We start from the raw sequence: 27,607 nt of genomic DNA on the forward strand, positions 1-27,607 counted from the left end.
TGCTTTTACAATCAGACCTGGGGTTTGGACTAAAAGGGCTTTTAGAGTCTGCAGGAAGACTTTACAGTCTGCTGCCTGACAGTGTGGAAGCACCTGTAGAACAACTGTCTAACAGATATCTATCTTTACAGCTCTGACTTTAATCCTGACTGACCAGCCAACATTTTCTCTTGTTCTGACTGAGGGCTCTGCTTTTGCACTGTGTCCAGTTTGAGAGTACAAATATTTTCATTTCTCAAATTTAGAAAAAGCAGATGTGGGGGGGAGAAAGAAAATTAAATACTCATAGAAGAGAGGTGACTCCACTGTTTTTTAAAACATTGGTCAGTATTTGTTGGGATTCATCAATTAGTCAGCACCCTTGATTAAGGAATCCAAACTGTGCTGGTTGCCAGGAAGCTGCTGTTGCCATAGCAGCTCAGACAGGCCCAGACATCTTGATTATGTTTACTTCTGGAAGGCTAGATTAGCGGTTAGAGAACATTCAGTGACTGGAGGTTGTTATGTTCGATCCATGCAGCTATACTTAGTCAAGTCAAGTCATGTTTGATCTGTATCACACCAAATACTTATCAAATACTACAGTATGTGTCATCAGGCCCAGCAGGGGCTTGCAAACACTACAGACTAAATGTAAGCTAACCTAGGAAAGCTTGTTTATCACTGCAATATAAAGTTAAGAGGTGATCATGAAAAGCTAAGTCTGAGCTGTCCTAAATTTTGCAAAGACAGTTAAACCAATGATACATATTATTTAATAAATTAATGGTTACTAGTTTTTCAGTACACCAGCATTAGCATACATTGTCAGGAAACATGTGCTCTTCCTCAGGTCTGTTTCCACCGTTTGTCTTGACCACAACTCAACCTGGAGTTTGTTTTCATCGGGGGTGGAGTAACAGAGAAAAACTCCCATGATTCCCCACCTCATCACTGTCTTCAACAGTATTTTATTGCTCCATGTTGACTTTGTGTTTCATGGTCGCTGTTTACATTTCATGATAAGTTCCCCAGTTAATGACTCTGTATCACAGATGGTAATATTTGTTTCAGTTATCCTGCTGGCTTTGCTACATGATGTGTATGGAATTATTCAAATGACCTCCCACCTCTTCTCTTTTCCAACTCTAACTTCTCACTCTTTACTCCTGAATGTGAAGATTGAAGATTACAAGTGGTTGTGGAGAGGGTAAGCAGGTAACAGGTTGCCAAGGTAACTATTTGCACACAAATGAGGATGTTGACATAGGCAGGGAAACTTATAAGGAAAGTCTCATGCAGGGGCGTTCCAGACTTTTTTGGACTTGGGTGACCCATCTGACTTATGGCATGAAGTTGGTGGGCACACATTCCCAAATGTATTTCTTCCTTTTTTTAATTACCTTTCTATTCCCACTAAGAATATGTGTATCATTCAAAATTCTTTGGGGACTTAAGAATAAGATGTAGGTCCAAATTCACAATTTAAATACTTGTAAACATTACATGCAAACTCGGTCTAACTTGTAAAAATATATTTATTGGCAAGCAAGTCCATTGCAAGTTAAACTGCATGCAAGAGTTTTTGCTTGCCAAGTCTTATGGAAAGAACAAAGTTTGCAAAGTTATAATATACAATTGATAGTTCTAACAAAAAATATTTTAAATCGATACACAAAGAAAAACACCAGCAGCCAATTGAACAGCGCCCGTAAAGTTGATTACACTTAAGTCCCGCCTCTGATTACGCAAATGGAAAATAAAATGAACTGAGATTTTGGGGTAGCATCTGGGGTGGCAAATCCGATTTCAATGAGGGCAAATGCCACCCTGTGACCACCCCTCTGGCTGTGCCCTTGGTATAATGAGTACATTATACATTTCTAAGTATTGGGTTCTCATGTCTTTATCACAGGCTAATAACGTATGTTGAAAAAACAAACTTCAGCCTTTGTAGATGAGACTGTATTAGTCAAGTTTATGATGATAATGATGCCCACAGAAATTGCATTATTGCAGAAAGAACATTCAGCCGTTTAATCAATTTTTAGGTTCCAGATACCAGATAATGCTACATTACAGTATGAGTGCATGGAGTCCAAATGTGCTATGAAGAAAAAGTTTGGAAATCTAAAAAAGTCATTCCCCCATTACCACAGTGATGTCCTGTCCTCCATCGTCGTGCCTACAGCCAGATTTCTTATTACAAGTTTCCCTTTCCCCCCATTGTCAAACACACTCTTCCTCTTTTTAATGCTGTAAGCCTGGAAAAAACTGCAGCTGAATGTTCACAGAGGATATCAAAGCTTCACTCAAGGTTATAGTACATAAAAATGATAACATGTTAATGGTGATTGTTGTATCTGAATTACTGGACAACTAAAATAAAGACTTTGAGTTTAGCTGTAAAGCACTTTCTTTTTCAAAACAGTTGTCTTCTTTGTACTTTGTCAGCTTTCATGCTTAACATCGTGGATTTTTAGATAATTTTTAAGAACATCCTCTGAACAAACTGACTAGTGATTGACCTTGAAAGCACCATTACTGTATGTGCGTCACTCATTCAAGCTATTTACAACTTTAATGTTCCTTTCCCCCGAACACTAAATGTGAGTGTTTTTAACTAGAAATCAACCAGCAGTGACCCTGTGAAAAATATTTAAATGTTCCCCTCAACATTCAGTTATAGCGTATTCTAATTACCAATAAGTAAAATGAGGGGCAAATGAATGGGGGGAAAAGGTGTAATAATAATATCTAACAAGCAAAAAAAAAACAACCTATAGAGTAAGACCACTGCTAGTTCAGAAACACAATTAGATATTAGACTTCTATATATTTGTAGCTCCTCCACTCTAAGCCTATATTGAAAGGAAAAACAGTGAAAAACATTTGGCTTCTGTGCAGATGGTCTGTAACCTTGTCAGCTGGAATGATCTGTCCATGGCTTGATGTTTTTTGGTCATCAGACGTCCAACATCTAATCAGGTGTTTGTTGACGGTCCTCAGAATAGGCCTAATCAGACATTTATGGTCAGTGGTAAAAGTGTTCTTGAATGTGCACATGGTGCCCATGCAAGGATTCACAGTATGTGTGTGTTTGTGTATAAAACCTTGTTGGATTTGTCTCTTTTTACATCTGCCTTTAATGAGGGGATTCCACTGTTGTGCCAGGCAGAACAGAGCAGTGAAATCCAACTACACACATGCACACAAAGGAGAGACTCAACTCATGATATGGAACAACGCTCTGATTCTGAAGAGATGCACACTGGTATGTCAGTGTAGGTGTGTGTGTGTGTGTGGGGGAGTTAAAGCTGACATACCAATGTCTCTCCTTAAACCAACATGGATTAACCTGCTGACCTTCAGGCATATGGAATCTTGACCTTTTTGACATCAAGTAGAATTACAGCCTCCTGATTGTACACCTTCCCAAACCAGTCAATTCACAGAAAACATCCATCAGTGTTTCCCACAGAATGAATACATCTGAAATAATACTCTAAAAACAAAAACCCATTAAAAAGGGCTCTCATTGGAAGGAGAGATGGCACCAAATAAATTCCCAAGAAGGATATTATATCAAAGAACGTCTTTCTCTTTTGTTTTTTTGCAGTGTATGTGATTGCCATTAGACCTTTCCACGTCAGCCAAATGATGTCTTGGATGCCATAAGTGTCTTGAATACATTATTTAAAAAATTAAATTACCATGAAGCAACAAAATAACCTACATGCATTGTTTGGATAAAACATTCACAACTATTGGTTCATTAAAATTCTAGACAATGTTATTTCTAGAAAATGATGAAGAGTTTTAAAGTTAGCTTTTTAATTTTTGGTTAAAAAATATTCTCTTTCTATTATGTTCTATTCAAAAAATGGTGCGTAATTTAATTATAATTAAAATGCTAACTCTATAGGAACCAAAATACAGATGGTTGGAAAGACTGCAAAAGTCATAAGGACATTGGCCGGGGCTATTTTTGGTCAAAATGTATTAACTAACAAGTGAAATCCCAAAGCTGCAGATTCCACAGCATTCATGTGAGCAGCGTTCTGTCTCCGCCATGGTTTTTCTATGTAACGTCCTTTGTGAGAATGATTCACTGTTCATTTGGTGCCTGTTTTGATGTAGTGTTGATAAAGTGATGGGATCTATGATCAGGAGTCTGTACATTGTGTTTTATTTGAAAATGACCAGATGCTTTATGCTTTGCCTTGTCTGAATTACTGTTCAGTTCAATCTGCTCTGTTCAGCTTTATGACAGTAGTTTTTGGAGTGGAGAGTGCGACATCAGCTCCTGAGTGCCCAGTGAACATGGCACACCTGTTGAATCTGCCCATAACTAACAAGTATAAGCCCTTCATAAATGTGTCTCTCTGTTTCATATATGGGAATAACCATGCTTTGATTGGGGATAAATACAGTACATGTGTTTTTTTTGTTATAACGTATCTGGACAATTTTATACCTTTAAATGTTCAAAATCCCATCTGAACATGTTTTGGTGACCTGCAGACCTTTGAGACAATCTTTCTTTTCCAAACCAAGATTCCCACAATAATTTCAAACTATCCATGTGTACATAGTATCATTGTCTACACACGCAGCATGTTTCCACTGAATCCAGTTAGTCATCCTGGGTCAGTAGGCCTTTGAGAGGAAACTTTTCATTCCACATTTACACTCCCATACACTCATTTGATCTAATTTTCTCCCCACCCTTTTGTGTTCTTATTAACCTCTTCACACATACTAACTCTTCCTTCCACCACTCATCATGCTCCCTTAACTCCCTCCATACAGTGTAAAATAAATAAATGTCTCCTGTACTGCAGCTAGATAAGAAAGTACTTCCCAGAGTTTTGGCAAGCACCAGGAGCAGAGTTTAAGAGCCTGTAACTGTCCAAGGCAGGAATGTGAGGCTGCCTTGTATGGTCATAAGAATTGACTGCTGGTTCTTTTTTTATACTCACTTAAGTCTTTTTTTTTTCCTGAGAGGATCTAGGCTGGCTTTGATACACTCTAACAAAGAAGTACAGAAGGAGGGTAGAGTTGGAAGAGTAGGTGAGGATAAAGGGGGGTTCCTTGACTAAATCCATCAAGCCCTCGAGAATAAGGTGACAGAAATGTGACATGGAAGATGTACCAGTCTACATTTTCATTTTTATCAACATTCTACTAAAATACTTATTTGATAAACTCAAACATGTTTCTGAATCAAGCTGGGGTTTCTATCCATAGCAGCTTTAACTATTTTAGCTCAGCCCAAATCTGCAAGTGGTTTCCCCAGGCAGAAGCAAGTCCACAATGCCAGGAAAGCAATCCTTCCATATGTCAATTTTTTTCACCTTATCCAAGGCCAGGTTTCAGTAAGAAGCTCTACAAGTCAACCCAGATGTCCAATCCCCAAAGTGTGCCCAGGCTAGGTACGATGTTTAACCCCTCCAAGCTGTGGCTCTACCCTGGGATCTCCTCCCAATTGGACAAGCCCTGAAAGGCTTAAAAGAAAGCCATACAGAATGTTTACTAATCAGATGCCTGAACCACCTCAACTGGTTCCATTCAATTCAAAAGGGTAGCATCTTTACTCCAAGCTACCTCTGGATGTCTGAGCTGCTTACTTTATCACTAAGGTTGAGCCAAGCCCCCCTTAGGAGGAAACTCATTTTAACAACTTGTGGCCATAATCTCGTTGTTTTAGTCGCTACAGAATAATCATGGCGATGGGTAAGGGTTAGAACATACTGTAGATGGACTGGTAAATGAAAAGCTTTGCATACTGGACCAGCTCCTTGTTCAAAACGACAGTCTACTGATCTGGTGAAACGCCTGCATTACTGCTGATGTTGCACCGACCTGTCTGTCAATCTCACGATCCATTTTACCTTTACTCATGAACAAGATCCTGATATACTTTTAGAATTATTTCTCTTGGTAGAGACTCACTACCCAACCAGAGGGACCAAACCAAAACAGTTTTTCTAGATTGCTAGCCTCTGACCTGGGGTTCCCACCAATAAAGTTGATTCTATTCTATTCTTGGCTGCAAACAACCCCCAGTGCCTGATTGGTGTCAACCCTGAAGTCAACCGAAAAAGCAGAGATGCCTTTCTGAGATCCCTAAAATGAACATTCTTTTTTCTCTGGCTGTGTCTTGAGATCTTTTATAAAAAATGTCACAAACAGAATTGGTGACAAGGGACAACCATGGCAGAGGCAAACTGCCAACAGAAAGGTATCAAGGATGTGGACACAGCCCTCAATCTACATTAATAGGGAGAGGATTGCTTGCATCAATAGCCCTGGCCCTGGTAAATCACATTCCTGTAGTAACCCTTCATGATCAACCAGGAGACACATTCATAGGCCTTCTTCAATTGAACACAACATATGTAGACTGGATTAGCAAACTCATACCTCCTCAGTGGTGCCGCAAGGGTACACATCTGGTCCACTGTTCCAAAGCTGGCAAAGAAGCTGCATTGTTTCTGCCCAAATCTGAGTGTATTCAAAGTGTTTGAAGGATAGGGCAACTGACAGAGCTGCAAGATGTGATGAGTTAGGATTGCGAGCTTTCTGGGACCTCACTAATTCAACAGCTTTTGCATTTCAGCACAACTCACTAGTGACTTTAAACAGCTCAGCCTTGATACACTACATTATTATATTTTTGAGAAAACAATGAGCTCATGAGTTAGTCTATGTAACTTTATTATACTTCATTTTTTGCCATGCCTGCCACTTCATTTTTTGCCATGCCTGCCACTTCATTTTTTGCCATTTATGACAGCGAAAGAGTTGTTTTTTGGGCAAGTCTTTACATCCTGCAAAGATAGCCCAAAAAGCCACTTTACTCCCCTAACTCAACTCACCTGTAATGGATGTTTGTCAACATTTAAAAGTTCAAGAAAAAGTAATAAGACAAAAAAGGAAACAGTTGTAAACAAAAGCAGGGCAGATGGATTGTAGAGACAGGTGATGGTCTTTGGTTGGGACATAAATGGAAAAAATGTGAAGAATCTCAGATGTACACTGCATAGACAATTACAGGACATCTCACATAGACACAAACAGTTCTTTCTCTCCTGTTCTCTGAACCAAAGTCTTCACATGCCTCACCGACCCTCCCACAGACCAGTGAAAGGCTGCTTCTGGTTGGAGGCCGAAGCCTTTATAACCCTGGGTATGTGTAGTATGTGTGTGTGTGGTTAAGAGGGTGTGATGTTTACAGATCTGTCCAGGATCATTACTCTCCAATTCTCCTCCTTCTCTGCTTTCCCTCTTTCTCCTGTCTGAATTACCATCATGCACCACACATAAACCCACGCTCACACTCCTGTCTGTTTGCTGTAGGTATGGGAACAGTATTATTTACTGAGAGGACATGACAGTGGAACACTGACACAGGGCCGCCAGTTTGAGGGCATTAGCTTTTGTACATGGGTTCCTTTATTTCTTTCTGTTTGGTTAACTACTTTACTATGATCAGAAATGGAGCTAAAAGATAAAATAAAAAACTCTCTGTCAGTTTTCCTCACTCACAAATTCCTTGAGTGAAAGCAAGGTTTTGTGCTGTCTCTAACTCAGCTTTCACCTTGTGGCCTTAGACTTTTGACCACACCCACCCGCCAAACCACTGGTTGGTGTCAGAATCCACGCTTCTGCTGTTTAAGTGAGGTAATGTTTCCATGGAGTGACCTGCATGGCTGCATTTGATGGATAGCTGCAGGAAACTCAAATACACATCCACTACAGAATAAAATAAACATTTAATTCAGTCATCAGTGATATGTTTGCATATGGAGAGAAATGTAGACACAGATAAGAAGACATAGATTATACTCTAATCTTTTTCAAGCCAAGATTGGACTGGGTCCAACTTGCTCTGTGTTGTTGTTTTTTTTACTCTTGGATTGATGTTTTTCCACATGCTGGCCTTCCCCTGCATAGACAAAAACCCAAGAAATCAAGGACCTGATCTCCGGGGGTAGGGGTCGATTTCTCACAGATGGACTGGGATGTACAGTATTTCTTAGTTTGTTAGCATGATGCTAAAACATAGTGTAAAAAGCTATTAACTGGCTAACAGAATTATCGTCACATCATGGTAATACTAACTTTTTATTTTGCTTAACATAACATGCTCATATGCCGTTATCTCTTGTATTGAAAAGGAGCAAATGCACATGTGAGAGTCAATGGAGGCCCAGGACGCAGCCCGGAAACATGTCACCAATCAGAATTTTTATACATGTAGAACATTCAAAAACTCAACATTTTTATTACAGATTAAACGTTTTACTCAATAACGAGATATACACTTTATATTTGAGGTTTTTTACGTCTACCTGCACTGTTGTTAATTTACTTTAACAGGGACAAATACAGTTTTTGGAATTTGCATTTTGAATTTGCATTTGAATATTTAACTTGCCATTTTAAAATAGTACATGTATGTAAATATTTAGGACTCATTTAAAAAAATCTTACGGTGAATGTCTGTTATTCTGCTTGTAGGGGAATGGTGGGGCGGCGCCCTAGCACCATCCATTGACCAGCCACCACTGCAAGAAACAAAAAAAATCCAGGTAAATGCTTTATGACAAGACTGAGCAAATAGGAAACTATAATTTACACAAATAAAAAGATCATAATATTTATCAGAGATGGGACAATATCCATTACACCCACATAAGCTTAAAACTCTATTTGGCCTTTTGGAAAAAACAAGACTCTGGATTGAGAGCAGCTTTTCACCCTTAAGTTGAAAATACAAAGCATATCATATTTTATTAACCTTTTTATCCCTGTGAAAAGTATTACCAACTTTGAAAATTGTTACTAAACCTCTTTACACACTGCTTGACTCTTTTTGCAAGGTTTCTTAGTCAAAGATATCACTTAGGAAATGGAACAAAAGGGATAAAGTTAAACAAAAATGACTATTTTTGCATTTATAATTTATTTTCATTGCATTTCTAACAAGACAATACAACATTGTTCTATGCAGGTTTCATTTTACTGAATGTGCAGTACTTGTTTTCTCAGCTCTCATTCTTTGCATGCCTCTCATATTTACAATTTGTCTTACATTTCCATGTGATGGGCTCTGGCTGTCTGCACAAAGATCTGGACTAACCTGCTCTGCATCATCTGTCAGTGCTGTATTACCAAACACCAGCTTCCTTTTGCATAACTGTCATACTCGTGAGGTGAAGGAAGCCTGTAAGAGCTCTCTGCTGCATGATGTAAAGCTGAGTTTGACCTTTAAAGCCTTCCAGCAAAGAGGCATCACAAATCAAGAGAGTATATTTTACTTTTTATATCAACAATAAACCACTGATGTCAGAGAAGCTGGATATGTGAGAAAACAGCCGGTTAATCCTTGAGGCTGTGCTGAGACTTAGCCAGCTTTGATCTTTCTGACAGTGACTTCAGAGTGGTTATTTTTCTGATACAGGTGAGACGTATCAAAAGTTTTCTCTTGGCAGTCGCTCGTATCCTTCCTCTCATTCTTTTTGAGTTAGGTAATCGTCAGGACACATTCAGGCTTGATGGGCAGAACCGAGCATGTCTCTTGTTTTTTGTTTTGTCTGCTGCATAACCTCCTTGAGGCATCACAAGTACAGCACAGACAACATCTTGAACTACTCATTTAGTAAGAATGCTGAAACTAAGATCACACATATTAATTTACCTGCTGTGACGATGTAACTTCCCAAAATGGATTATTAGAATATCTGTTATTTTCTTACAGCACAGCCCTTTTTCACAGTTGCCCAAAATGTCTGATTCTGATGCTGTAGGAACCCCTCGAGCATAACTTTTAGATCCTTTCTCAAGCTTATTGATTTGATGTGCCCCTGAATTTATGATGTCATAACTTTATTCATAACTACCTTCTGTGGTTTTCTCTAATGCAGTTTGAAGAGGAAATGGCTGATTTGAATGCACCATTTGTGACTGCTGTCGGTGTTTTCACTTAACATGTGGTTAAGATAATTGGATTCAACTGGTAATTTGTTTAAAAAGGTACAAATTTGGGTTAAAACTGCAGGTGAAATAAAATAAATACTATAGCTACATAAATAAGTCCAAGTTGAAAAAACAAGATTTCCCATAATGGTCTGTGTACACTGCTCTATTTGAATGACCTTAATTGCAAAATTACTTTGAAAAAACATGCTTCCTCTCTTTCAATAGATTTCACTCAAGTTGACAAATTGCTTGACATGTTGATTTGGAGTCTAGATCTGGGTTAAGGTGACCCTTGCAGACTCCTGTGCTGACTGGCTCTTGTGTTTCCCCCATAGCCGTCCAGACAGACAGTCAGACGGCGCTCTGATACAATCCCCCAGTGTCCCTAAAAACAGCCTTCTATTGAGCCAACCAACACACTTTCCACAATGTCATGGACTGACTCCTGTCAAAGTGGGGGCTCTCCTGCCATGATTGGGCTCAATTAAAGCTAGTGAGGCATGTGAGCAAAGCCTCAGGAACATGGAAGTCACACAGGCACCTATAATTGTTGTAGTTGTATATTTTCCACCTTTTGCGTTAGACTTGGTGACTTATAGCTGTACTTTAGCTCCATCTTTTTCAGAAAGATTCGTTGGAAAAAAATGTCTCTACTTGTGATAATATAATATAGCTATAGATTGGACAATCAGTGATTCATGGATAACAGCTTTTTTTAAACTAAATTTATTTTCTAACACGTATTAAACAGGGAAGTTCTCCTGTAATTCTGCAGACTTTTTCTTTAAGGGAAGCACCAGAAGTTCTTATCCATCCAATCCAAACAAATACAGAATATCATCAGTACTGTACCAAGGAATTAACATGACACCATGACACTTGGTTGCCCCCTCTCTGCTCCCCCACCGTCTCAAGGTGGTACATCCTGGTTCAGGGACGGTCTGAGCCGATTAGGGAAGGACTTACATATCTCTATCGGTATTTGGACAGCTGTGGTGATGATAGATAGAAGGCAGCTGTTGTTTAACATGGTGGACTAATGAGCAGATAACTCTGGTACTTCATGAATGGGTTATATTCCATATTCTATGTACTCAGAAATGAACCACTCCTGAAGAATCAGTCTGAGCGGGTTTGTTAATTATAGTTATTATCTGTTAGTCTGAAATGTATTATTTGTGGCAGTAGATGGTCTGATACCAGGTATTGATACAGCCAAACCTATCATTACACCATAGTTATTTCCCCCAAGAGTACTAGTGTTGACTGCCACTCTAGTGATTCATTTCATACATTTCTACAGTGACTACAAGTGCTGAATAGTTTCAATGTCATACAATAAGTTCATGCTAAACAACTGGTTGTAGACCGTGTTCTTTATGTTACTGATAGGAAACGTGGGACATTGGAAGATGTTGGTGTTTACAAACCCAGAAAGATAATTCCACCAATGAGGATGCTAATCGCTAACTTAGGTGGATGTTGTGTTCCCCTAGATGGAGAATAGAGAGGAGGATGAGGAGGACCGCGAAAGAAGCCTAGTTTCTGATTGGGCTGCATTAAAACTGTAAGTGAGCATTGTGTGTTGAATGTAAGCTATTCTGTCATGTGCTGTGTGTCTAGGGATATTCTTGTCTACAGCTGGTAGGCAGCTGCAAGCTAGCAGGAGTTTTGTGTTGCTAAATTCATCGCTAGATGGTTTCTGTTTTTGCTGTGATAAAACTTGTTACACCACATCCTTTGGCAGCCATATGGGGCTAACGACAACCCACAAGTTGACCCAATAAAACACATGAAACGCCTCAACAAATAGAATAGCCCTCGTCAAGCACAAGGGCTGCACACACACATAGGAATAATAATAATGTAAAGGCAAACATTAAGCGCAAAGTTAAAACCAAAGGATTTATTATTAATAGAAAAACAACTAAATCATTTAACAAAGATCAACTCAACATATTTAACAACACACAACACACAACACACAACACACAACACACAACACACAACACACAACACACAACACACAACACACAATCCCTGCCCGAGCGGCAACCCGCAGTAGTCCCAAAAGCCTCTATCCTCCTGAACTCAGCACTAGGCTTTTAAGCTCTGAGGCCAGGTGCATCTCATTGAGCAATCAGTAGCTTCACCTGGGCAGAAGGTACAAACAGCACAGGGAACAAACAGATGAACATACACAGTAGCATTATCCCCAGGAGTGATAATAGCATTGACTGCCACGATAGTGACTGATAGATGTCTATGAGTACAAGTGATGACTGTTTTTGTGACTTACAATAAGCTTGTGTAAATTAGCTGATTATGGACTGCTACTTTCATTATTGATAAGAAAATGATAACGTTGACAGACTGCCTATTCCAGCACTGAGGATGCAAATTGCTGTTGATATAGAGTGGATTGTCTGAACCAGCTGCATTAATACTGTAAATGAACATATAGTGGGCTAACGGTAAACGTCTTCAATCATGTGCTGGGTGCCTTTAGCTAATTTTGGCTACAGCTGGCAGTTAGCTGCATGCTAGCAGGATTTTGTGTGGTTGTTTCCATTTTTAGGTGCTTTTTGTTTTGGCTGTGATTTGTGAATGTCTTTGTTTGTGATCCTCATTTTATAGTTTTTGAATGTACTGTATTTGATTTGTTTACAATGTACATAATTAACTGTGTCTATTACATCAAAAAAAATCATAATCATCACCTGATTTAAACAATCCACAATACCATAGCTTCCCTTGTAAAAATTTAAATAATATACTATTACAGAGAATTTTTCTAGAATATCAAATGGCTTTCATTAAGTTGAACTTTATACAAGGAAGAGTAGATGATGAAATGTGTGTGATTATTACCGGGGGTGTTAAAATTATTTGGAAAATTCACAAAAATAACTTGTTAAAGTTGGTGTTAGGGCCCCTCTTCTGTGTTTTTTCCCACAGTGATGGTGGGCTGGTTATTAATCCACTGTAAAGCCCCTGTAATTTCTCTTCTAACAGGACACATGAACAGGAGTCTCACTGTTTCTGTGTGGCTTCTCAAAGAATACACTCGGCCCCTCTTGCAGTAATAAATCGTATCTACTAACAATGTGTGGCTCCATGGAGCTGGTGATGGAATTGAGGCTTTCCGCGGTCATAGAGGCCATGAATACTTGTGACTGTGGTGCTCAGACTGCTTAGACTGGGAACTCAATCTGTGTTAGTGTGTGTGGACCTGCTGCACTAAAAAGTGCATAGCCAACATGTCTTAGTCCTGGTTCCATCCTGAATGTAAGCATAACTTTGTGTGTTAAAGCTTTACCTGTTGTTAAGCTGTTTTGAGTGTTTGTGCCACACCTATAGCTGCAACCTTTCCAGATGAACCCAACAGACTCTGTTAAAGGTGTCTTCCCTGATATTATCTCTCCTCCTTTGTTTCATCTGTTTATACTTCCACCGTTTAGGGCATTTTCTGCATTCCTCCACATGAGGTTTGTGTAAGGTGCATTTGCTCATCAAACAAGGAAAGTTTACACTGTCTGTCAGCTACTCCGCTGCCCTCCCCTAATTAACCTAGAAAGGACAGCTTGTGTGTAATGTGTCATAACATATCATAGACCCATGACAAGGATATGTTCCAGAACATACAGTATATTATTTATATAGAGGGGTTGTATATTACTTATTTTCAACATTCTCTTTTTTAAGGTAGTAAGGTACTGATGACTAGTTTGATTGGGGTAATACAAGTTATTATAAAACCTTATGTATAGCACCTTTCATACACCTTTTTTACATACACCAAATTTTACTACCTGCCTTTAATCCACTCGAGTGTGATTGGTGGTATTATTGCCTCCTCATAGAAAAAGGACCCTCATTAAATGTTCAATTGTTTAGGAGGAAATTAGGGGGAAAACAAAACAATTTGCTCAAGCTCTATTCAAAGAGACATACTTCTCATCAGACACGCCAACTGGAAAAGCCTTGATAAAACTATTTATGGAGCGTTTAGCCATATGAATACAGCTTCATATATCCTGATTTGGACTGGAAAAAGCACATCTTTACTTATGGTTTAACTTATGGCAGCAGAAAGGCAATGCTTTGATTTGAATCTCTTGTACTTGTGCATAAGAAAAAGCAGACCCAGCAATGGAAACCTCTTAATTAACTCCAGACTTTAGATTGTTAGCAGTAGGAGGAACATTTGATGAATGAGCAGGTCAACTGGGGACAGCAGACCACACTTTGATCATAGGCAGAAGTAGATTAACCCTGTATGGGAATTAAGTAGAAACCAAGAGGGATCTGGGCCTGAGGCCAGCTACCCTACTAACAAGGGAAAACCAGAGAAGACAGTAAACCCAATTCTGATTCTATATAGAATAGACTTCCTTGTTTTTTACTTTGGTTTATCCAAATGAAAATGAACACACTCTTCAAACTTCAAAGTTCTTGATAGTTGAACAGATCGAGAGAGAAAGTATTAATTTATTCACCATAATATGGCTTATAAGCCAGTTCCTCTCTGTAAGACAGGGGATTTAAAGCTTCATGCTGAATAACTTTACAAGCTGAAAAAAAATAATTTTGGCCTCAGATGGCCTAGCCAAGTCCTCGTCCTCCAAGCGTGCGGCTAGGGTTCAAGTCCGACCTGTGGCTCCTCATTCCTCGCTCTCCCGATTTCCTACTATATCCACTATCCTATCAAATAAAGGCAAAAAGCCCAAAAAATAAACCTAAAAAACAGAGATATGAATAGGTTCCAGGAAAGTCACCATTTTCCTGATAATCCAACACGGCCAGCGTTCAACTCTAAAAACCTGTCCCTTTTAAACTACTATAAACACTTTGTCTTTGGACTAGAATGGGATACACATTGTGCAAGCAAGATTTTTTGTGAATCCATACTCGTACATTAATGTTCACTCGTTTCTTCTTTCACTTGACTTCTCAACTCCTCTTGTGGTTTTTATTTTTTTTCGGAAAGACCACAAAACCTGGACAGATAAGCCATACTTCTAATGAATTAACCAAATAACCTGCACCAGCCCAAAGCAAGAGTTTATTTAAAGCACTACATGTACAGGACCCTTCCGAGAAAACCTTGAAAGATCTCAGCTATGTCATTAGGAAACAGATTGTTCTGGGATGACTGTTTTCAGGCACAAGCAAACACATCAGATCACATCAGCTCTTTCCTTAGCTTTCCATGACACGACTTCCCCTGTCAACTCTGAGGAAAAAGCAGTGTCGCCCTCTGGGATCATTTCCCCCCACTGTGTTTTGATATTTCCCCTCCTGATTAACTTGTTTTAAAAAAAAATCTATTGGGGAAGTCCTTGCCAAAGCTTTCTACTGTACCCCCACCCCTTGTCTTCTCCAATCCCCTAGTCGTGACAATACACGGAAGCAGCCAGCTGAGGCCTATTTGGGTAACAGAGAACATTCTCTGGGGTATCGTTTTCACATCAGAGGTCCAAAACATGCCGTCATATCCTCACCGCTACCAGACGGCATACAATACTCTGACACGGGACGCTGTGAGCCAGAGGAACAGGGCGTGTGCCGACATGACCGGGCTCATGGACAGATTTACACACATCAACTGAAGCCCCATTAGCAACGTTCCACTAACAGACTGAGGAAATCCCTGCTCCCGACCCCTACGTGTCCAGCCACACAAAATATATTACAACACGGTTCACTCTCCCATCTGGACTGGACCACGTGGATGTAGGGGTGTCCTCAGACATGCAGGGATGCAAACGGCTCCATTTGTCAAACAGCTGCCTCTACAAATCTTTTTTCCACTGTTTTTTTCACTCCTTTAATCTACTGTGTGGTTCATTTGAATTCTATTGTGTGGACGTGTTGAAGTGTGTATGTGAGAGTTTGTGTGAGGCCTTTTGAATGCATATCTTTGTACGTTTCAGTGTGTGAGTTTGTGTGTGTGTGTGTCTGCGTGTGTATTTCTGTGTGTCTGTGGTGAGCAGCTTTGGAAGGAATTTCATGGGATGATAGGGTTTCCCTGTCAGGCTTTTGACAAACTCCCCTACATCCTACGGAATTCCCTCACATGTGGCAGACGACATCACCAGTCTTTCCCCACTCATGCCTTTTTCCTGTTGAGTTCCTGATGTACACGGGTCCTGAATTCTTTCCTGCTGGCCCTCACAGGGATCTTTCTGTTAACTTGAGATTATAATAATTTTCAATAAGATGACTACATAATGAAAAACACTGTAATGCCATGCACATTTCTAAGTCTGAAAAGATGGTCTCATACATTGACTGTGTAAAACATGGAATTAGTCTTAGTGATGTCACCCATTGGTTGCTGAAGGAGAGTTTTTAAACCCAACAATGGTGTTCCCTTATGTTCGAAATGCTGTCTACAACCAACTGTCAGGTAACCTAGATACAGGCAAAGAGCTGAGGCTGGCCTTAAGCCTCCTGGCAAACACCTACACCATGCTCACCTCTCATTGTGCATAACTCTTAGCCTAAAATGAAACAGGTAAATTTCAGCTGCTGTCAAAATGGGCATTTTAACATGGATGTTAATGGGGCTTTCCTGTTTTGCAGCCAGCCTCAAGTGGACACTGGAGGAACTGCAGTTTTTTTTACACTTCCACATTGGCTCCTTTTTTAACACCATTGGTTGCTACATGTTCTTAACTTAACTCTTAACTTAGACTATGACTGCTGGCTTTATCTCACTATGTGCTGTAAGTGTAGAGCAGTGTTTCTAGTGCAGTAAAGCTGAACGCCAATGTGAAGGAAAGATTTTTTCAAATTGGCAAATATACTGGAAAAGTGAAAACTTTACAGAGATTTAAGAAGATGTAGGACTTCCCTTCAACGAAACGTAGTTTTTTTTGGTATCTGTGGCTCCAGGCCACATTGTTGCAAACCGCTGCTTTAGTTCTGGTCTTTCTTTGGTCTACAACTCTCACATCATTATTCCTACAAACATTTTTCCTCTTAGTATAAACCTCTCTTTAAAATGCTGTTAAGTCCAGTTTAGACCAGGCGTATAAAAACGGGCTTGTCATTTACTCTCTCTGTGGAGACCTTACTCTCCCTCTGATGTCTTATTTTGGAACAGAATTTTTCCCGTTTGGCCCGAGTCTGCCATGTTGTCCCAGAGCCCAGTACAGTATCCAAACCCATCCTGTCTTCAAACCCACAGAACCAGTAGGGGAGGTAAGAGCCAGTCATGACTCCCTTATGTAACATGTTGTCATGGCAACCTAGTTTTGTCATAGCAAATGGACGCCAACAGTTACAACTAGAGGAAAAAAGTAGGAAACACCGGTGTTGACAGAGAAGGGGCTTAGCTGAGTATTCGTGGCGGGGTAGGACGTTCGTCATATGCAAAGTATTCTGACGGGCTGTATTGTGGTTTCACAGTAATTGTGTAAAAATGTGTGTATGAGTGGGTGGTTGGAAGTGGTGGGGGCAAGGTTTGGTGACTCCTTTTTTGAGTGAATAAGCATCCCATTTGTTCTTTTAGCATTTGATTATGCTCGTCTGTCTACATGCAAACTTAAAAACAGACTCGCTGTATATTGGTCGTCCTTGTGCCTTCATGAGTGCGAGAGGTTTTGAAAGCTGAGTTTGGATCAAGTGTGGCCTTGTGGTTCCATGGCGTGCTGAGTGAGGAAACCCAGTTGGCATCAAGAAGACAAGAAATGCCAAAGATGGCCGCTGCCGGATGTCTGGTTTCAAGGCACTTCGTAGTTTAACACTTTTAGCCAGAGCCTGGTTTCTTAAACATGCTCCTTCATTTCAGAGAAGGAAATCCGTACTAGCCTATGTATCGTCCTACCTCTGAGCCTCAGAGATAATTGTTGTAGAACCAGGGGGAGAAGCAAATTAGAGGGCAGTTTTTTAGATGTATAACATTCTCAAAAGCAAAGGCAAAGCATTTATTTAGGTGACTGATTTGGAGCATGCTGAGAGATAATTTGATTAAAAGAAATATGGTGCAAACAAACTTGCAGACTTTAGGAATTTATTCAAGTAAAGTATACAGTAAGTAAGTATACAGTAAAGTCTGTTACATATACAGTCCTCTGGGTTTCTCTCTTTGTTGAAGGGAGCTATTGTGTGCACACTGAGAAAACAAATATTTCATTGGCCTGCTCTGCAGAAAAGGAAGAAGGGAACTCTGTTATTCACAGGCAAGACTGAGTCACCAGCAACTCAGGAACTCAGGAACTGAGGAACACCAGAGAGGAAAAATGCCACTCTTACTTCACTGCTTCGGACCAGCTAGAAAGTTAGTGAGAGAGGTAAAGAGAGGAGATTCTAAGAGGTCGTTAATGAAGAGAAACAGATAATAAATGTCATAACATTAATTACTTCTGGAGTTGAGGACAGAAAACAAAAATCCTTTTAAAACGTTATTAGAAAAGAAAGTAGTAGAGCGAGTAGAGCCATGGAGGTAAGAAATAAAAGCCCCTTTCATACATTCATATGGTGATGTCACTTTAATTGTACTTTATTGTGACCTCTAGTTTGGTATTATGATTATCGCCATCTTAGTTTCCTGCAGCTGGAATTTACCATTCTTGTAGGTAGTGGCTGGTGAGTCATGGCAAATGCACATGGTTCATTCATCAGGAATTAGTTAACCACCCTGGTTTCTACAAGCTTAGATTCTATTGGTTGTTGTTGACCAGAAACTTTATTTATTAGACTTCCCATTTATTTGAAGAGATTTGAAGAGAATAAAAAAAGTGTAATTTTTTTTCTTGCACCAAAAAAACTTTTAATTCCAAAGAAAAACCTCCAAATCACTTCAGAATGGCTGTCTGAAATACATTAACTTTTATGAACCACAAACTTTGCTAACAAGAACGGTATTTTAACCACAAAGCCCAATAACTGAAGTAATTGCTAAATGATAAATTATTCTAAAATACCCTAAAACAAATCAGAGCACTCTTATTGTTCAGTCTAATGAACCACACAGTAAGTCATATTTTTCTCCAGTATTTGATGGAAAAATGTCTTTCAGGTCGAAATGTCCACGCCCCTTGTAATGCATGATTTGAAGCTCAAAAGGAAGTGTGAGTGATTTCTGACTCCATCCCCTTTACTGTGTTCATAAATGTGAAAATAAGCTACAGAGTCAAAACTAAGAGTGAGAATGAAAGGGAGAACAAAAAAAGTAAAGGAAGAGAAATAGAAGAGAGGAGTCTATATTTTCCCCACACTTTGTCCTGATAACAAAGGCATCCCGAGAGTTTAGCAGATCCCAAAGGCAGGCAGTGTGTGCATTTCTCTCTTTCACTCTCTGAATGTGTGTGACTGATTGTGAGAGTGTGTGTTTTTGTGGTGTTTTATTATTGTATCCAAGGCAAAGCAGCCGCCTCTAAGTTTCCATCCTCCTTCTCCGCCTCCTTTTTCCTCCTCCTCCTTCTTTGGAGCGGCAATTTCCTGAACCAAGGCCAGGAAACTCTGCGTCGCTCTGTTGGGTTGAGAGGCAGAGAGGATTGTGGGAAGAAGTGGTGGGTGGGTTTACAGTAACCACTTAAATACTTCAATGCAGCTATATATGCTTACAGGGCGTGTAAAGAGATATTTCTAAAAATGTGAGAAGAAAGAATAGGAGCGTGACATGACACAAGTGGGTGAGAAATGTAGTGAAAGGGTGATGAGAGATGAAAAAAAATCATAGGTGACAGGGTGAAGAGCAGAGCAAAGATACTTAAATGTGAAAAAAGAACAGACCAACAGAAGAGAAGACTGACAATTAAAGAAGCACAGACAAGCTGCACCAGGAAATTCATGAACTATGGCTGTTACCGTACCTCAGCCACCCATCGGCCATGGGTGAATGAAACCATTTGACCCACCCACCACCCACAGCCATAGATCAGGGAATGGGCACTTTTTTCTTGGACCACCCACAGCTTTTCACAACCTTTTCACAATAACTTATAATGCATTAAGGGACCTTTGATAGATTATGCATTATAATGCAGGATCCGTAAGCGCATTCTGGTTTTTGTTTGGAGAACGAGAAGTAGTGTTCGGTGTGTCAGCTGGAATTAGCTGTGTGCAGGGAAACAGTCTGTGTTGAGAGCAAATGTGAGGAGCGCAATCCGCCGAAAAATGCTGCAGAACCGATCAGTATTCATGCAAGAACAATCTAGCTTTAATGATGTCATGGCTGACTAACAATTTGCTCTTTGCCATTGTATTTAACACCACCTCCTTTATTACTACCCAAGTAGCTAGTCCAACTTTAATCATTTACTACTAGATCCACTGAAGAGTTGGCTGCTGGTCCCAGAAGCGTTGACAGACGATAGCTTGTGGGTTCTGAAATTGCATTTGCATCTGCCCAAAAACATGTGCTTTGATCGTCTCCATAAACTGAAACAAAGAAATGGTTGTAGATATTGTGCCATCAACAATCGTTTTTTTTCTTTTACCAGTGTCTTGAAGCATTCAATTTAGCATTATGGCACTCATCTTGTTTTTGTGGAAGAAGAAAATAAAATTTTTACAATTATGTTAGCAAACAATTACACACCCAGTATAGGCATGGATGCAGCATTAGCACTTACTCTTGAGTATGTCTGCTGCCATCTGAAGAATGTAAGTCAACTACTATCACTGGTTTGAGCTCTACCAACTTCTTGGGAAAATATCAGATTCTTTATTTAGCTAGTATTAGTTTCACTTTCGTGTTAACACTATGCCGATACTACAGTGGTTTTGTGTTTTTATTAATACGTTTTTTTAAACTCTTCTACCATTTCAGCAATTTTGTGTCCATTTTCAGATAACAAGAAGCTTGCGGATGGACCCAGCTACAAAGTTGTTACTGCTCCTAAATGTTTGTGAATTGCAAACAAATCTGAGATGTGCATGCATGACAACTTGACCCACAACTTCAACTAAATTCTTTCACATTACAATGGAGCTTTCTGTTCAAAGGATACTTATCACGTCCCCACTCTACTAGAGAGCCCATATGATGACGTCTCCCAGTTCTTCAGCTGTTCAGCCTGAGGTCTGACCTGTGTTTTCCTTAGGGGATCAATTAAAATATGTCGACCGGAGGCCTGAGGGTCCGAGATAACGGCTCTAATTTCATGTTCAGCTGCACAAAGAAAACAAATCTTACACACTTCCTGGTTGTTGTTAATTAGCCTTAGTTTGGCCACTTGTGTTGCTTATCCAAGATTTTGTGGCTGATGTTGCACACTTAACTACACACCTGCCCCCCCCCCCCCCTTCCATTTGCTCGTTATCTGCCTTACACCACTTCCTGAGTGGTTGTTGAGGAAGGGCTCATCTGGCACAATGTTGACATCCTTGGCACTGGGAGGTGGTGTTCGTGCGTGCATGCGGGCATGTGTGTGTATAAGAGTGAAACAGACTGAAAGAGAAGAGGTGAGATTCCCGAGAAGTGAAATCATCTGAAGCTGAGAGTGTTTATGACTGAGCTGAAGCTAATTAACACTACTATTCTCTGAGTACAGTGGTGATGCTGACTTGCAGCTGTGACTGAGCCACAGACTGGCATTGGTTTGAAATGATGACCATGATTATGGACTTGAAGTTAGCCATTAATCATTTCTATATGTTTTGAGACTTAAGAGAACAATTGAGGGTACATAAACCTGTAGATATTCCCAAGTGAAATACCTGTAGTGAAAACTTTTATTGAGTGTGACTCAACGGTTTGTAGACTGACTGTGCATATTAATCTGGCATTGAAGTCCTATTTTAGACCTCCTCCCCTGCCTGTACTATCGGTGTTCTTTTCAGGTGGACCTGTTGGAGTATTATGGTGAATGGTGTGTAAACTATGGTTTATTACTATACAGTAATGCATAGCAACGGCATAATTAAACGTTTGATTTTTACATTTCTCTTGGCTGGCTCAGTTGGTAGAGTCCATCGTCTCTCAACCAGAGGGTCTGATGTTTGATCCCACACTCTGCAGTCACATGTCTGATGTATCGTTAGGCAAGACACTTTATCCCACTGCTTTGTCAGCGTGTATAAATGTGCATGAATGGGATTAGTTAATACTGATGGTCACTTTACAGAGCAACCACTTCCATCAGTTTGTGAATGGGAATGTGTTAACTGCGGTGTATAAGCACTTTGAGTAGTCAGAAAACTAGAAAAGCGCTGAAAAAGCTCAAGTCCATTTACCAATGAGAAGTGGATACCAAAACAAGTATCGATCAAGATTAATGCACACATGATTGGTTCAGGCTCCTCCAAACGTTACCAAAGTCTTTGGATGTGAACCAGAGTGTTTTGTGACCAGTTTGCCCCAGAAAATGACGATCATGTTTATGCTCCCAGCTTCGCCTGATCCCAAGAGGAGCCCAGAGTTTTTTTTCTTCCCTTTAACTCCTTTGACCTTTTGGGTTAAATGTGAAACCCTACTTTGAGACAAGTGCAGACATTAAGCCAAAGATAGCTCACACTTAAAATAAACGCTCTCACACTCAGTTTGAAGCAGAAAAGTCTGTGTGCAACATCTCTGCTGCACTTAATTTCTGTATGACGAACCCATGAAGAATGTCTTCTATAAAAGGAGCAGAATGTTTTAGTTTGCTGCCATTTACCACATGAAAGTTTTCAACAAAGCGTCAGAACATTTTTTGAGTAGATGAATGTCTCCAAGACTTTGTGGCTTTAATGCACACAAACACATAAAATGTTGACACGCACAAACTTGTGTACAACTTCCAATACATTTAAGGTGCTACTCTGTCAGGACAAATGCCTACATCTAATCAGTTTGACAGTTTCTAGGTGTGAGGGATGTTGCACAGTGAGGCAGCGCTGCACAGTTCCAGTAAACACTGAAACACAGCAGAAATAAACAACATGGAAGACAAAGCTGTATGTCAACAAGGGGTGGGTGGCTTCAAATCAATCATTTATTCAACATTTGACTTGCATCAGATACTTCTGGAGACTACTGGAGACGCTGGAGAAAAGCACCATGCTGCTGTTCTTAGGGTTATTTACCGTTAGCAAAATAGCTTCAGTACCCAGTAGCATCAGCAGCAGCAGCAGGCCTGTTAAGTTTTGTGTTCAGAACATTGCACTGCTGAAGAATGTGCCAAATATTTCACACCTGCAGCTTGTCCTGAATCAAACTCCTCTGCAACCAATGATAGCTAGGCCTACTGACACCAATTTCAATGTCTTTCAGCCCAAAAAGTAAAGTTAAAGTCTCCAGTCTATGCGTGCCGTATAATATGTGTGAGCACTTAACCATAGTAAAAAAGAGCCTAAATGTGATTATTTATCTAAAAAAATGGACGTGATGTAAGGACTCTGAAGTGAAAATTGTGAAACAGGTTATTGCGGTTATCGTGCAGAGCTGTTTGTCGCATTATTTGTATAATGCACAATGCCCACATATCGTGTCACCTATGATGTTGTTGACACATTGAGCACAGTCGCATTGCAACAGACTATTTGCATTCTGTCTATGGCATAATTGCCATTATGTGTTATGGACAGTATGCTATGATGCTTTGCAATGTGAAGAGCAGCAGTATTTTTATTTTTTTTTTTATTTTGTTTTTTTGCCTAGAGAGTTGAACAATTATGCTGACCTGGCTTATTTACTTAATATCATTATCCATGTGTTTGTATGCCTTAGTTAGACTTTACAATGTTCTGATTCTGTTTAATATGTTATAGTTTCTTTTTTTCTAGTTACAGCGACATGAGGAGAACTTTTGGAAGGTGTGTGTTTGTTTGAGTTTTCTGTTGAATTCATCAGCTACAAAGTGCAAGTCCTTTACAAAATAAATCATTTGCTTTTGTGGATATTAGAGCCCGGTGGAACAGTTCATACCCTAACGAAATATGACAGGGTGTTAACAACCTGTCCCACATCTGAATCCTCACTAAAATCCCTTACCTAACTTTATTCCACCAAAACACACTCAAGGTGCTCTCAAATGTTCCTCTCGTTCACATACGCAAGTAAGTAAGGATAAACTCTACTCAGTGGCGTAAAATGAAACTAGTATTTTCAGACTATCCTTCTTTCTTCTCCTTGGTCTCTCCAGCAGAGGACTGTCCAGTTTTCTCCACTAGAGGTGCTGATTTCATCACATTCAGACCTCTGAAAGTCCTTCTCTCTGCCTCCTGACACACTTCAGTGAAGAAATAGGGATTCAGTTCACACAGAAATAAACCCTCAGACATCATGTATTTATTGTTAATTTGATAGAGATGTGTGTGTGCATGTGGTGTAGCAGTGGTTTTCTTCTTATGTGTAGCCACATAGTTCCCATGGTAGATCACGATGATGTCAGCCAAAATCTATATTAAGCAAATGTATATCATGCATGTGAGTGTAGGGGGATTATAATAACAGTTAGTCTCTTTTTTCCTTCTTGTGGGTTTATATCCAGACACAATCAAACAGCATCATGAAAAAGTAAGTTCAGCTCTCGGTATAAAGTCAGAAGTAAGTTTAGAATATACTTAAGCATTTTTTGCAAAATATTTGTTGTACACATTTTTTACACTGCAAAACTGTGATGCAGCGTCAGGTTATTTGTCATGTGTATTTGATTGTTTTCAAAATTGACAGGGCTTGCATCCACATAGCATTTCCTTTTTTTCCACAGAAAAATGCTGTCGTGGTGCATGGAGGAGAAAAGGCAGACTTGGGTTGTATGACAGACAGTGCACAGAGGCAAAGCACAGTTTGTTTGTTAAAGTTAATATGTCATCAACAACAACATCGACAGCTGCTCTTGAGAGTTCTAATCAGCATCGAAACCATCCTAAATATCATCATCAACTTCGTCGTCGTTAAGTTTGTATGTGTTCACGAAAGAGGTGGGTCTTTAGCTTTTCCTTAAAGGTCGATAAAGGGATTCTGCAGATAAAATGAAGTATGGTAGTTCATTCCACTACCGGGGGGCAACAGAGAAGAAGAGTCTAGTTAGGAAGCTTGTTTTGAAGGTGGGATCAGATGCCTTTTTTTTTTAGCAGAGCGTAGTAGTTGGAGTGTAGGATTATAGACTTCAGGTAAGAAGGAGTCGTTTTTGGCGCTGTTTTGTAAGCGAGGAGCAGGGTTTTAAATTTGATGTGAGCAGTAACTGGGAGGCAGTGGAGAGACCAATCGGGCTGTTGCATTTTGCTCATTTAGTCCACATTTCAACATTGTTTATCTGGTCCTGTCATGGATACTCTGTAACATTGACCTTTGTCTTACTTTGACTGTGACTGTGTTGTTTTGAAACATCCTTGTCTTTCTGATTTACATTCAGACTTTTCCACACAATTATGTCTCTTGTCAACTTTGCACACCCCTGTTGACCGTTCCACTACAGCAGATGATCCTTCTTCACCTCCTCCTCCATATTTTCCTCCTGTGAGGAGTCACCGGGTGGGGTCTTTGAACTCAGCAGCCGAGCCCATCCTCCCACCCGCTCTGCAGGTTGTGATCCTAAACAGAGGAAATGTGCGTTCAGATATCAGCTGCTCTCTGTTACACTCCTGTTTTTCCAAGAATGCGTCTTGGCTTACATGCTCGAAACAAAGAGACCCAAAAGAGGGAAACTTCGCCCTCCTACACAAAGGTTGGATGACAGTGAGGTGGAAACCTGGCCGTGTGCTTTGCAGCTTCACCTAGGACCTTTGACTTTGTCAACACTGGATGTAACCTCTACATACAGTACATCCATGAACCATGCATATGATGCTCCGGCAGCTACATGTTTGATGTGTCCTTGGGCAAGACACTCCCGCTGCTTCGTCAATAGCATGTGAATGTGTATAATTGGATTAGTTAATACTGATGACATAACCATGTGTGGCTAATGGTGTGAATGGGTTTGAATGTGTAAGTGTGGGCTGTGGTGTAAAAGCGCTTTGAGTAGTCAGAAGACTAGAAAAGCGCTCTACAAGCTCAAGTGCATTTACCTTTTTCAATGCTGTCCCTTGAAGGGCAACACAAATACAAAAGTTGGATTAAAAAAAAGGATCCTCACACTGTTTTAACAACTGTGAGTTAGTTTTCCTGTTCATGTGCGTACCCTACACCTTCTTTTGCCTTTAAAAACACAAACGCAAGATATAAAAAGAAATAGGCCAGTGCAACCCAACCTGAAATATTACTATTAAAATTGCCATTGAGTAGCGCCGGTAACCTAGTAGTTACTGTGTGCGCCTCATGTACGGAGGCTATAGGCTAATCCCCTATAGCAGTGGTTCTCAACTGGTGGGTCCGTACCCAAAAGTGAGTCACACAGCTGTTTTCAGTGGGTTTCTTTGTTCTCTCCCGTTTTCTACTGTCTGAGGTCCAAACTGCAAAAAAAAAAAAAAAAAAGTATATTAAATAAATCAGATTGATTGTAAAATATCAGAAATTTCAGGTCACAATTTTTCATGAAGGAGTTGGTGGTGGCTCATGAGGCCTGACCAGTTGAGAACCACTGCCCTAACGGGTTTTAATCTTAGCTGTATCCTATAACGCATGCCATACCCCACTCTCTCTCTCTCTCCATGAATGTCAACTCTACCCAGTGTCCATCTCTACAACAAAGGCATAAAAAGCCCAAAAATAAATCTTAGCAATACAATTCCATTGGAATGGTAGCAATATAAATAAAGTGCTATAGTTGCTTTAGCTGCTGGAAAGGCTGCTGGAAAGGTTAATGTTAAAAGCTGATAAAGTGCATTTGGAACCTATGAATCTGATACTATAGCTTCATTTGACTGCATGAGTTGCAAGCTAAACGTTGCCCTCTGTGCCCTCTCATTACAGCACCATCCTACAAGTCAGATGCAAATTGCATCCAAATGTCTGCTGATCCTCTTTTAAAATGGCACCACACTGCTCTGATCTGGTCTTCATCTTGTGTCTGTTGACGAAGAAAGCAAAACAAAGTGCTGCATTGGTGCGGGGCCTGAACCATGCATGCCAGATGAGGCTGTAATGAGTGAGGAGAATTGAGTTTTCCTCCTCTAGAAGTGGAGCGGAGTGCTTGTTTGTGGAACAAGGTGGAAAGAAAATGGGAGGGGTCGACTCCCTAAAAATATCGTCCTCGAGGTGTTTTGTTAAAAGGGTGTGTGAGTGGAGGAAACGGGGAAAAAAGGCAGAGAGAAGGTAACAGAGTAGGCAGTGTCTGGGCCCTGAAGAGAGAGAGAGAGAGTGAGGGAGAGAGAAAAAGAGAGAGAGAGGGATAAGAGAGGAACTGAAAGTGAGCGAGTGAGAAATCAGGCATAATTACAGACAAACGGCAAGTCAGGACGGTTTTAGCAAGGGAACTCCATGGACTGGGGTGAGGATCGGGGAGGGGGAGGCGGCCTGTGACTCAGAGAAGGGATGTTTGTTTGACTGGCCCTGCGGTTGCTTCCCAACATGGCAACCGCCTGTTCGCAGCATAGCAACCACTCCTTCCACTCAGCCGCCACAGGGAGATTCCTCCACACAACGTATCATTTTGAAGAAATGGGAACCAGATCCATGTCCTTATCATCAACGTTACCGGGGCAACAAGCTCGACTTTCCAGGCCATGCAAATTCACTAAACTCGTAAAATAAACTAACAGACAACAGTAACCGGAGTGCAACCTGTCCAGTCCCGTGGCAGTATGTTGTCTGTGTCCACCC

This window comes from Labrus bergylta, chromosome 7 (assembly GCF_963930695.1).
Source record: "Labrus bergylta chromosome 7, fLabBer1.1, whole genome shotgun sequence".
Taxonomy (NCBI): domain Eukaryota; kingdom Metazoa; phylum Chordata; class Actinopteri; order Labriformes; family Labridae; genus Labrus; species Labrus bergylta.